This window comes from Schistocerca americana, chromosome 3, assembly GCF_021461395.2.
Source record: "Schistocerca americana isolate TAMUIC-IGC-003095 chromosome 3, iqSchAmer2.1, whole genome shotgun sequence".
NCBI classification, from domain to species: Eukaryota; Metazoa; Arthropoda; class Insecta; order Orthoptera; family Acrididae; genus Schistocerca; species Schistocerca americana.
The window spans coordinates 987937435-987950703 of NC_060121.1; the positions used below are offsets into that span (position 1 = coordinate 987937435).

At 44.8% G+C, this 13269-nt stretch overlaps 1 protein-coding gene across 1 annotated transcript in view; it reads right to left on the bottom strand.

The window, feature by feature from the left end:
• LOC124605772 overlaps positions 1–13269 on the bottom strand; it is a 217152-nt gene that overhangs the window by 24730 nt on the left and 179153 nt on the right. The gene's annotated exons all lie outside the window — the stretch shown is intronic.

A 13269-nucleotide genomic window follows, 5' to 3' on the forward strand; every position in this document is an offset into this window, starting at 1 on the left:
TTTTCTTAATGGTGAAGTGAACAGACACAATGTGCGAATCTGGGCGATAGAGAATCCTCACGCATTCGTGCAGCAAATTCGCAACTCACCAAAATTTAACGTGTTTTGTGCAATCTCACGGTTTAAAGTTTACGGCCCCTTTTTCTTCTGCGAAAAAAACGTTACAGGACACGTGTATCTGGACATGCTGTAAAATTGGCTCATGCCACAACTGGAGACCGACAGCGCCGACTTCATCTTTCAACAGGATGGTGCTCCACCGCACTTCCATCATGATGTTCGGCATTTCTTAAACAGGAGATTGGAAAACCGATGGATCGGTCGTGGTGGAGATCATGATCAGCAATTCATGTCATGGCCTCCACGCTCTCCCGACTTAACCCCATGTGATTTCTTTCTGTGGGGTTATGTGAAAGATTCAGTGTTTAAACCTCCTCTATCAAGAAACGTGCCAGAACTGCGAGCTCGCATCAACGATGCTTTCAAACTCAATGATGGGGACATGCTGCGCCGAGTGTGGGAGGAACTTGATTATAGGCTTGATGTCTGCCGAATCACTAAAGGGGCAGATATCGCACATTTGTGAATGCCTAAAAAATCTTTTTGAGTTTTTGTATGTGTGTGCAAAGCATTGTGAAAACATCTCAAATAATAAAGTTATTGTAGAGCTGTGAAATCGCTTCAATCATTTGTAATAAACCTGTACATGTATATATTGTTTGACATGTTACTTACGGAACGTATTATAATCAAATTAAATATGTATGATTTTATACACGCCTTGTTTCTCTCTGTCGCTTTCTCTCTCTCTCTCTCTCTCTCTCTCTCTCTCTCTCTCTCTCACACACACACACACACACACACACACACACACACACAAGAACTGTAGCTCATAGCACGTGCAGTCTCTCAACAGATATTGTTCCTTCTTTCGGCTGGTCCCGGCGGAGGTTCGAGTCCTCCCTCGGGCATGGGTGTGTGTGTGTGTTTGTCCTTAGGATAATTTAGGTTAAGTAGTGTGTAATCTTAGGGACTGATGACCTTAGTAGTTAAGTCCCATAAGATTTCACACACATTTGCCCATTTATTTATTTTTTGTTCCTTCTTTAATGGCTGTCTCAATTTGTGGCATGTCTTATAGGCGCAAGCGTTGTTCTCTATGAACTGAGCGTGTTTCAGCAAACTCCACACGATTATACAACCTCATATTGACTTAGTTCACTGATAACAGAGTATTTGTCGCGATGGAGAACGTGGCTCTCAGGGCATATTCGAAATGCCTTGTACTGCTATCTATCAAGACAGTGGAGATTTGCGTCAGATTTCACAGAGGCATTCGAAGTGGAAATGCAGCTTCACTGAGGCGCGGTTGACCATTAGGTAAGCATGTTGGTCGGCTACCCATTTAATACCCATCACCGCACGTAAGATACTAACGCCTCTCTCACATTCTTCCATAACTTCTTTTATGTGTCCATTCACGTTGAAGTTGTCATCGATTAATAGTCCTAGGTTACTAATGGAGTTTTTAACTTCGATTTCAGAAGACATTGGTATCAAGTAGCGTGTGACAAAAAGATGGAGCCCTGTGAAAATGATTACCAAGGTTTGCTTTCTCATATGCACAGCCTGTTTTGATCTTAAGTATTTAGGCAGGACGCACATGGATTCCCCCTCCTTTTCCAGTCCCTTCACCAGTGTAACACTCGTAGCATAAACACACAAGCCGTCTGCCTATTGTTTCAGTTTTCGATCGGAACCTACTGCTTCATGAAGGTTTGTCGTAAAGATGTTACGTAACACGAAGGACGGAACGGATTATTCTGTAAGACCTAGACGTATTCTTCCAAGGCCTGCATGACTGAGCAGCGTTTTGCTTAGCACTGTTGTATCCGCGTATGTGTGGAGCAGTCATGTGATAAACTTGATTGGTAAGCCCTGCACTGTGCGCTCGCATTTTGTGAGCTACGATTCGCAGCCTGAAGAGCCAAAGAAACTGGTACACCTTCCTCATATCCTATAGGGCCCCCACGAGTATGCAGAAGTGCCGCATGACCATGTGGCATGGACTCGACTGATGTCTGAAGCAGTGCTGGAGGGAACTGACACCATCAATCCTCCTGGGCTGTCTATAAATCCGTAAGAGTGCCAGGGGGTGGGGATCTTTTCTGAACAGCGCTTTGCAAGGCATCCCAGATATGCTCAACAATGATCCATAAAATTTCGGGCGTGCAGCCCCATAAATTTGACTTCTTCTTCGAATTTATGCGGCTGCACGACTGAAATTTTATGCATCAGTCTTTGCACCGCGAAAATATGAAGAAGCACATGCTCAACAATGTTCGTGCCTGGGGCGTCTGGTGGCCAGTGGAAGTGTTTAAACTCAGAAGAGTGTACCTGGAGACACTGTATACCAATTCTGGACATGTGGGGCTGTCGCATTTCATTGCTGGATTTGCCCATGTCCGTCGGATGCGTAATGGACATGAGTGGATGCAGGTGATCAGACAGGATGCTTACGTACGTGTCATCTGCCAGAGTCTTACCTAGATGTATCAGGGGTCCCATATCACTCCAACTGCACACGCCCCACACCATTACAGAGCCTCCACCAGATTGAACAGTCCCCTGCTGACAAGCAGGGTCCGCCGGCCGCGGTGGCCGTGCGGTTCTGGCGCTGCAGTCCGGAACCGCGGGACTGCTACGGTCGCAGGTTCGAATCCTGCCTCGGGCATGGGTGTGTGTGATGTCCTTAGGTTAGTTAGGTTTAAGTAGTTCTAAGTTCTAGGGGACTTATGACCTAAGATGTTGAGTCCCATAGTGCTCAGAGCCATTTGAACCATTTGAACATGCAGGGTCCATGGTTCATGAGGTTGTCTCCATACCAGTACACATCCGTCCGCTCGATAAAATTTTGAACGAGACTCGTCCGACCAGGCAACATGTTTCCAGTCATCAACAATGCAATGTCGGTGTTGACGGAACCAGGCGAGGCGTAAAGCTTTGTGTCATGCAGTCAACAAGGGTACACGAGTGGGCCTTCGTCTCGGAAAGCCCATGTCGATGATCTTTCGTTGAATGTTTCGCACGCTGACACTTGTTGATGGCCTAGCATTGAAATCTATAGCAACTTGCGGAAGGGTTACACTTGTGTCGCGTTTAACGATTGACTTCAGTCGTCGTCGGTCCCATTATGGCAGGACATTTTTCTAGCCGCAGCAGTGTCCGGTGATTTGATGTTTTACCGGATTCCTGACATTCACGGTACAATCGTGAAATGGTCGTACAGAAAATAGCCACTTCATCGGTACCTCGGAATTGCTGTGTCCCATCATTCGTGCGCCGACTGTAACACCACGTTCAGACTCACTTAAATCTTGATAACCTGCCATCGTAGCAGCAGTAACCGATCTAACAACTGCGCCAGACTCTTGTTGTCTTATATAGGCGTTGCCGACCGCAGCGCCGTATTTTGCCTGCTTACATGTCTCTGTATTTGGAATACGCATGGCTATACCAGTTTCTTTGGCGATTCAGTGTAATTCGTTAATGACATCTACAACTACTACCAACTGCAAATAGTACATCGGCGATTATGTGTGTCAATGTTTCGTTCGTATCACAGCCTTCACCGGAACCGAAGGGTGTCTTAAGGAGCAGGACACTACACTCGTAGCACCACTGGAGTCTGTCCATTAATATTCTTTCCAAGAATTTCAATGCACAACTTAACCTTGTTATCACCCTATAACTAGCGACATCATGCGGATGTTTCCGTTATTTCTTCATTGGAGCAGATAATTTCATCTCCTGCCACAGAGCAAATTTCGTCCTTGTTACAGAGAGGCCTCTTGGTTGTGCCGTTGTCCCCCGCCAGCGCATTTTAAGTTCAGCTACGAAGAACAGTTTTGTAAGAAATTTCGAATTTCTTGCGCTATTTTTTTACACATTTTGCTTTCCGCGAAGAGACCCAGTACATAGTCCGCCTTACGACATGTTTGGCAAGCGACAGTTAGGATTCGTACTGTGCCATATTCTCGTGACACTTAACTAAGAAAGCCCGTCCTAAACATAATCAGAAAGAGGAAATACGCCCTGAAGAAAAAAAAAAAAAAAACCAAGAACGACGCATCACGAAGGAATTATCAGAATGGGAAGAAAACGGTAGATGTAACGTACATGTACAGACATTCGGTTTGACACTGAGCGATAGAGTCCTTGGGTTTCCTCCTGAAGTACATCGTGCCAAATTCTGTCCAACTGGCGCGCTACCCGATGGCGGAAATCCCGAACTTCTTGGAGGGCACTGCCCGTAATACTCGACATGTTCTCAATTGGAGAGAGATTTGACCATCTCACTGGCCACGGAAGGGTTTGGCAAGCACCAACACGGGCAGTAAAAACTCTCGCCGTGTGCGGCTGGGCATTTCCTTGTTGAACCGTCCACGTATCGCTCTGCTTTAAGGGTGTCGCATGTGACAACCGAAGGGTTCCTGCTCCAAAATTGAAACGGCACCCCAGAGCATCTCTCCTGGTTGTCGGGCCGTGTGGTGGCTGACTGTCCGGTCAGAATGCCGCCACTGCCCGTGGAGTCTCCACACATGTCTTCGGTGTTTAATCTCATTGACTGGAGTAGAACTGTCTTTGGTGACGAGTCTCGCTTCGAAGTGAACCCCACTGTCCAGCGACGACGCGTGTGGAGACTCCCGAGGCAGCGGCGCATGCCGACTTCACTGTCGCCCACGATACGGCCCAACAACCAAAAGTGATGGTCTACGGCGCCATTTATTCTCATAACACGCCGTTCTTGGCAACCATACAGCACAGCGGTACACGTCTATATTCTATGCCCCGTTGTTTTCCCCCTGATGGGAAGCCATCCTGGGTTTACATTTCAGCAAGATAACGTCAGACCGCAAACGAGAAAAGTTTCTACTGGCTTGGCTTCGTGCTTTCCATACCCTACCTCGGCCAGCAAGAGCACCGTATATCTACCCCCAATTACGTTTGCAGCACTACGGGTAGGGATCTCCAACAATTTCGGTATTAGGATTTGACGATCTAACGAGCCAGTTAGACAGAATTTGACACGACATCCCTCGGAAGGACACCCAACAATTCTATCAATCAATGTCAAGAGAAATAACTGCTTGCGTAGGGACCAGAGGTGGACCAGCGCATTACTGAATTGCTCAATTTGTGAGGCTCTTTCCTTGAATAAATCATCCATTTCTTTCTGAGATCGCAATAATTTGTTCGTCGCTACATATGCATCACATCTACCGATTTCCGCCCCATTCGAATAATTCCTTCTTAATGATCGTTTTTATTTTTATTTATTTATTTTTTGTCTTAGAGCGTATATCGAGGTGCGTTTTTCCCTAAGTAATAGTCGACAATGTGATCATTTTTTAATCAAATTATATAGCTTTTTCCTTTCGTTGGAGAGGGCCTTTAGGAGTACTTCAGGGACATTACATGTGTGGAACTTGATCAAATAGTAACAAAATAATAGCGGCACTAACCACTGTCTCGCCGTGAGCTGTAAAGACATCTGCTCCACTGCACCAAACGTAAGCAATCGCGTAAGACGAGTACGGTGCGTGTGTTTGTTATCCCGACTGTCACACCAAAGCACTCAAACTGTTGACCCTTAGCATCGTTGCGTACTTTAAAGCAGTTACAAAGAAAAAAGTACTCTACGATGTATTTCATCTGTATTTACCGCAGCATACGGCCATGTTATATGGCATTTCCTGTCTTCGGGAGTCGTCGATGTTTCCTCGTAGCCCCCTCGTTTTAACTCTCCGCACAGATAAAAGTCCAGAGGCGTTATGATTGCCGAGCGTGCACGCCATTTCGTGTCCCGAACGGCCGACGCAACGATGTCCGACCGTTCTGTTGACGACGTCTGTAATTATGTGTGCGAAGTGGGCGGGACATCGCCACGTTGGTGGCGGCATTTCACGCAGTAACTGCTGTTGACAGAGCGGGGTGAAGCAGTGGTTAAGACACGGGGCTCGGATTCGTGAGGACGACGGTTCAAATCCCCGCACTGCCACCCACATTTAGATTTTCCGTGTTTTTCCTAAATCGCTTAAGACAAGCACCCGAGTGTTTCATTTCTTCACCTACACACGTACTCCACAAGCCACTACACGGTGAATAATGGAATCTATTGCTTTTTTGTTGCACTCGCAAATGGAGCGAGGAAAAACGACTATCTATATGCCTGTAGGAGCCCTGAATTCTGCTACGTTGCCCTCGTGGTTATTGCCTGAGATATACGTAGTTGCCAGTAGAACTGTTCTGAGTCAGCTGCAAATGTCAGTTCTCTAAACCGTCAATAAAGTTTCGCGAAACGAACGTCGATTTCCCTCCACGGATTCCCACTTGACTTCACGAAAAGTTTCTGTAATATTCTCGTGTTGATCGAACCTTTCGGTAACAAATCTAGTAGTACGGCTCTGAGTAGCTTCATTGTCTTTCTATAATCCAAGAATTGGCCACACAAGACTTCTACACGCCGTGTCCTTTATAGATGAGCTACGCTTTACTAGAACTCCAGCAATAAATCGAAGTTCGTCATTCGGCTTGTCTACAACCAACCTTACGTCCTTTTCCGTTTCATGTCGCTCTGCAACGATGCGTCTACATACGAGGGTTGGAACTTTAATAGTGGCGCCGAGCTGTTCTAGCCGCTACAGTCTGGAACCGCGCGACCGCTACGGTCACAGATTCGAATCCTGCCTCGGGCATGGGTGTGTGTGATGTCCTTAGGTTAGTTAGGTTTAAGTAGTTCTAAGTTCTAGGGGACTGATGACCTCAGAAGTTAAGTTCCATAGTGCTCAGAGCCATTTGAACCATTTTTTTTAATAGTGGCAACTATTTATTTACAGCGCGTACAAAATATATACGTGTTTCAAAGTTTTACTGACCTCCAAAGTAGTCACCAAAATTGTGTATAACATGTTGCCAGCGATGTGGAAGTCGTAGGATACTCTTAGCACTGCCACTTGTGTTGACAGTTCGAGCGGCGCGGCCTGTTGCCCGACGAATTTGTAGCAGTTCTGCAGCGAATGCCGCGAAGTGTTTCCTTCAGTTCAGAAATCGAGTTGAACTCACGAGGGCTTAAGTCAGGGGAGTGCAGTAGGTGGTATAGCAGTTGGCAGCCCCATCAGTCAAACAAATCACCAACAGCTTGCACTGTACGTGCTTGAGCATTGTCCTGTAAAATGACGGTCAGGTGCTGCAGAAAGTGTCATCACTTCTGTCTCTAAGCTGCTCATTTTTGGAACACAACCTACGACCAGCTTAGAGACAGAAGTGATGACACTTTCTGCAGGACCTGACCATCAGGCGTGTGTTTCACACCCGTCGTTACTGTGTTTTGTGCATATGTATAGTACATAAGATGAAAAACGTCGTTATCAATGTAAAATATATTTACTGAATATTCCATCGGTACTTGGAGGAACACAGACATGTTAAAAACTTGAAAAATAGTATTGATATTTCACAATAATATTTATTTAGTGGTTCGTTATCCACCGGCTTTCTGCTTTCTGTGCCATCGCAGGTAACACAATACGAAACGGGTAGCCCAAACGACAGCGAAACAATTAGCTAAAGTCATTCAACATTTAAAGTCAAACCGTAGTCAAACTAATTTTAAAACGGAGTTGGAAGGGGACATTATCAACTTCCTAGACCTTACCACTGACATCACTAAGCAACAGTATTTATGTAAGGTACACAGGAAAGTAATTTCTACTGACACACGTAGTAATACCCGCCGGTTCACAGCATCCATTACAACATAAACAGATACCCTTCCAGTCCGTGGTGCACCGCGTACTATCTACACCAGAAACCAAATACATTTTGAAATTAAAGAAATGGCATACAGCAATGGTTACAATCCTACCTTAATTGGCAGCACATTCAGTAGAAAGAAGAGACAGAGGATAACAGCACTTCTGTATCGTCCTCAGAAAGCCCCAAACCACACTGAAAACAAATGGTCCCCCATGCTACATGTAGGCATACTGCAGCTTTTTACAATAGGAATGCTGTTGCCCACATTATGTTCGACAGAAAACACAAGATTCCACCTTTAGAACGGACTGGAAGTTACAGGGTTTCCTGTAATCTGTGTGGAAAAGTATATGGAAGTCAGTCAAACAGGGCTATAACCATCATACCGACAGAGCGTAATAGGGGCTGGAGACTGAAAACGGAAGACTGAAACCTTTGCTAAACATGCTGTGGATGAATGTCATTGTTATGATATTAAATGAGACCTTTTGCCGGCCGGTGTGGCCGTGCCGTTCTAAGCGCTTCAGTTTGGAACTGCGTGACCGCTACGGTCGCAGGTTCGAATCCTGCCTCGGGCATGGGTGTGTGTGATGTCCTTACGTTAGTTAGGTTTAAGTAGTTTTAAGTTCTAGGGGACTGATGACCGCAGATGTTAAGTCCCGTAGTGCTCAGAGCCATCTGAACCATTTTTGTGACCTTTTCCATAGAAGCACTAACGGCAGAAAACTGATATTACTCGAAACTGTAGCTATTGAGAAACACCACTCAAAGAATCCTGAACTCATCGTTAGTGACCAAACACACATTACTAAAGTAGCAGCAGCCAGTTAATATTTGTCTTACCACCAGATGATATGGCTATTGTAATTGTTCCACACCAACATTCCATACACTTCTTTCCCCTCCATTTTTTCAAATTGTAAATCACATTCACCAGTTTGTCAATATACGAGGGCTATCCACAAAGTACACTACGTTTTGGAATTAAAAATAAAGTATTGGAATTTTTTTTATTATATACAGATGAAAGCCACACTGAAATACTACTTTTCTACATACTTGCCATTTAAATTGAGGCACTTATCGTAGCGATGGACGAGCTTGGAAATTCCTTCGTCGTAAAATTCGGCCGCCTGCGCGTTCAACCACGTGGTTACCTCTTTTGGGACAGAAAAGGTGTGATTTTTGTGGATTTCCTGGAAAGAGGCACTACAATAAACTCTCAAAGGTATTGCCAAACTCTGCACAACCTCAGAAGAGCAATACAAAACAAGCGCAGGGGAAAGTTGGGCCCACACGGCAAATGCCACCCGTGAAGTTCTCGAATCTTTTAAGTGGGAGTTGTTTCCTCATCCGCCGTACAGTCCCGACCTGGCACCGAGCGACTTCCACTTATTCCCAGCAATGAAGAAGTGGTTGGCGATGCAGCGTCTTGATGACGACGCACAGCTTCAAGAAGAGGTAACCACGTGGTTGAAGGCGCAGGCCGCCGAATTTTACGACGAAGGAATTTCCAAGCTCGTCCATCGCTACGATAAGTGCCTTAATTTAAATGGCAACTATGTAGAAAAGTAGTATTTCAGCGTGGCTTTCATCTGTATATAATAAAAAATTTTCCAATACTTTATTTTTAATTCCAAAACGTAATGTACTTTGTGGATAGCCCTCGTAAAATAGGAGTCTGTACCCCTACTTACTCATACAAAGTTTTTGGCTTGTACATTCCTATACTTTTCATCTATGAGTATGTAGTAAAATGAGACTTATTTATTCAGAGCATCTTTGAGAATTACATTACGTTTGTGTTTTTGTGCTGTTATACAGGGTGTTGGTATAAGTGCATAAAGGCACCTTGTCACGGTTCGCGCGGCTGTCCCCGTCGGAGGTTCGAGTCCTCCCTCGGGCGTGTGTGTGTGTGTTGTCCTTACCGTTAAGTTAGATTGTGTAGCGTGTAAGCTTAGAGACCGATGACCTCAACAGTTTGGTTCCTTAGCATCTTACTAAAAACTTTCAAAATTTCCAAGTGCACATATCCTTATTGGTGATTGAGGAGAGTGTACGCAACGAGATTGCGCCAGTATTTACTTCGTTTGCAGACTAACAATCACAGCTATTAGGAGTAATGTTTTTTAGTTTGGTTAGTACAGGGTGGGGAAAATGAAAGAGGCCCAGAGAACCAAGATTAAAAGGTACAAAGAAACACAGCAGAGGAAAGGAAATGCAGTACTAACTTGACTATAGCCTCTGTTGGAAGTGATTACCATTCATCTCTTGGCACTTTTGGGCCCTGGTCAACAAGTTGCTAAAGGCAGATCGAAGTTGGACTGCTGGAATTACTGCAAGCTCATAAGAAATGTTCTGCTGCAGTTCCTGAAGACTATGAGGGTTGTTGCAGTACACCTTAGACCTGAGGATGCCCCACACAAAAAATCGCAGACTGACAGATCAGGTGACCTGGATGGCCAGCTAGGGCCACGACATACATATATACATTAATCCTTGTTCCATAGATCATGAATACGACATTTCTTAATGATATTGAACGTGTCACTGTAAAATAGGTTTTCTTTGCACAAAATAATTAATATTTTTTTACAGTTACTACTTCATGTCTAAGAATTCATCTAGACCAGACTGACCTCTGCCAACATCCCTGTCAGGCGTGAAGATTGCGTAAATGTGCTCCAAGGTTCGAGTTTCGGTCGGCTGTATGGGCAGTTGCTCCATCCTGTTGGAAATAACAGTGGGTTTTTTCCTCCTATTCCGTTGCTGCGACAAATGGTTCCAAAATGCTGGCAGTTTAACGAGGCTAAGTCCGGGCCACTTTTATTTGCCTAAACCTGCACCTCCAAGTACATGTGTTACAAGAGCAGGCCATTAATGCTTATATTCCACTGGGCAACAGGTGAGCTGTTGAAGTGCGGATGTGTGGACTCAAAACGGTTAGTCTATACTGACAGGAGTAGTCCACTTAGTGGTGCAGTTACGACCGTCCAGAAAACATCAGGTAGTAAATTGTATGACACTCTAACACGCCCAAGTGGATACATGTTAAAGCACCGATGATCACAAGATCTGCACTTATAACCTTAACACCGTATGTAGTCCTAAAATGTCAGATATTTTGGAGATCAGTCTTTGTACAGCTATGAATTCTTGCAGATGTGTGGACTATCTGTTCAGTACCAATTTATCTGACAATGGGCAAGAAAACGGAAAGCCGATTCATCGCAAAGTATTAAATAAATACTACTGTGAACATCAATACGGTATATTCAATTGTTTTATAAAATATATTTCTTTAGTTTACTTTTCTACAGTTTTATGGGAACATGCGACATGACTCACACAATGATGTTAAAAAAAAATAAAAAACACGAAATCAAAAGATTTACCTTAGCTCGTGCAAATAAGTAACACTTTACAGTGAAAGAGTCGAAAGTAAAAGAATAGCTCCTGCAGTGTGCACCAAAGAAGCCTTTGAACCGTGATTTTTTGCGGTTTATCACTCAAATTATACATTTCTCGTGGAAGCTTTTAGGTTTAGGAGGATGGACGAAGATGCTACTAGAGCAAAATCGGCGATGTTACTGAAGCAAGAAGTGGTGGTGATAAGGCTGTTGATGTGGTGTTGACGGTTGCCTAGAGAGCCTTCCAGCCGTCAACGCTATTCAACATTCATTTACTTTAATACCGTCTCATACGGAACACAGAAAACTCAGAAGATTTGCTAAATATTCGTGACGTTAAGTGAGACGTGGGAGGGCAGTTCTTGACAGACCTAAGCATCTGCCCACGAGCAAAGAACCCGCCATTTGGCGCCGGATGCGATAAGAGGCCTCTAAAAGCCCCCCATCTCGGCTCAGTAATGGAAACGATAAGCATCTGCCGACTACAGCGGGTACCCCAGCCGGCGCGGAACCAAAGCGGCCCGTGCAGAAGCTGACAAAAGAAGGGGCCGGCGAAATGCGATACCTGCCCAGACGCCGAAGAATGGTGAGGTTCGTCTCCTGAAAGCTGCGCGCGCAGGAGGGAACATCTGCAGCCGAGATGTCTCCCACGCGCATGCGCACGAGAGCGGCGCTTAAATTGCGGCCGACAGTGTTTGCATTAGGACGAAAATATCTCCTCTCAGTATTGCGTGTTTCTCTGTTTCCTTTCTTCTTTCCAGTTGAAAATGTGAATTACAACATTCATTACATGTTAAACGGCACGGGTTTATACATAGTATCTCGGATATTCGACCGCTACGGTCGCAGGTTCGAATCCTGCCTCGGGCATGGATGTATGTGATGTCCTTAGGTTAGTTAGGTCTAAGTAGTTTTAAGTTCTAGGGGACTGACGACCTCAGATGTCAAGTCCCATAGTGCTCAGAGCCATTTGAACCATCTTGGATATTTCTGTAAGTAAAACTGTAAGTTTGACATCAAGAGGACGAGACACACTAGGCAGATCTCTCGAATAACACGACCACTTTTAGTGACAGACAAAAATGTGTCAGACCAAAGCTGCTGAAGGTGAAGGGCATATAACCGAAAGGAGCGGAGACGGCATCGAAGTTTCTGATGTTAAACGGAACGGTCGTTCGATGAATTTTTGAGTCCTTCCGTTCATTTGGGGGCGTTTAAGCCGTCCACACACGGGACGAGGCAGCCAACGTTGGAGTGGGCGTGGACGGGACATCCGACCTCACGAGACACACGGGACGGGCTGGCTAACGTGATCTGCGCCCCCCAGCGGCCGTGGCCGGCTCTATTTGGCTCGACAACCACAACAGTTTCCTTAAAAAAATAGACGCGAGTGAAATAGCTGCATTAACTCTGTTAGCGACTGCCGAAGAAGAGCGGAGAAAAATCGCGAAGAAGATTCTTGACCTGTCGATGGCTTCGAACAGCAAACTGCTGATAGAGGAACACTAATAACGCTGTACAATGATTTGAGGTACAGAATAGTAAATTTTATTCGTTAACTTAATTGAATTTTCATCCTGTTTCGATTTCAAATTGTATATAGTGAAGGTATAGTATCTAATGCGCAAGCGTAATATCCATATTCTCGATGTCGCATTGACTACCAGCACTCTGAGATAACGTACTTCATCACAGACGTTTCAAGATCGAGATTCGTTTCATAATTTCATTCTAATGGAAGACGAGATTTTTTCGAAGTTGCTAGCCATAATTGAAAAAGATAATTACCCGCAAGATACAACCACGATTCAGTTCTTAAACCAAGGTTTATACAGGGTGTTGCAAAAAGGTACGGCCAAACTTTCAGGAAACGTTCCTCACACACAAATAAAGAAAAGATGTTATGTGGACATGTGTCCGAAAACGCTTAACTTCCATGTTAGAGCTCATTTTAGTTTCGTCAGTATGTACTGTACTTCCTCGATTCACCGCCAGTTGGCCCAATTGAAGGAAAGTAATGTTGACTTTGGTGCTTGTGTTG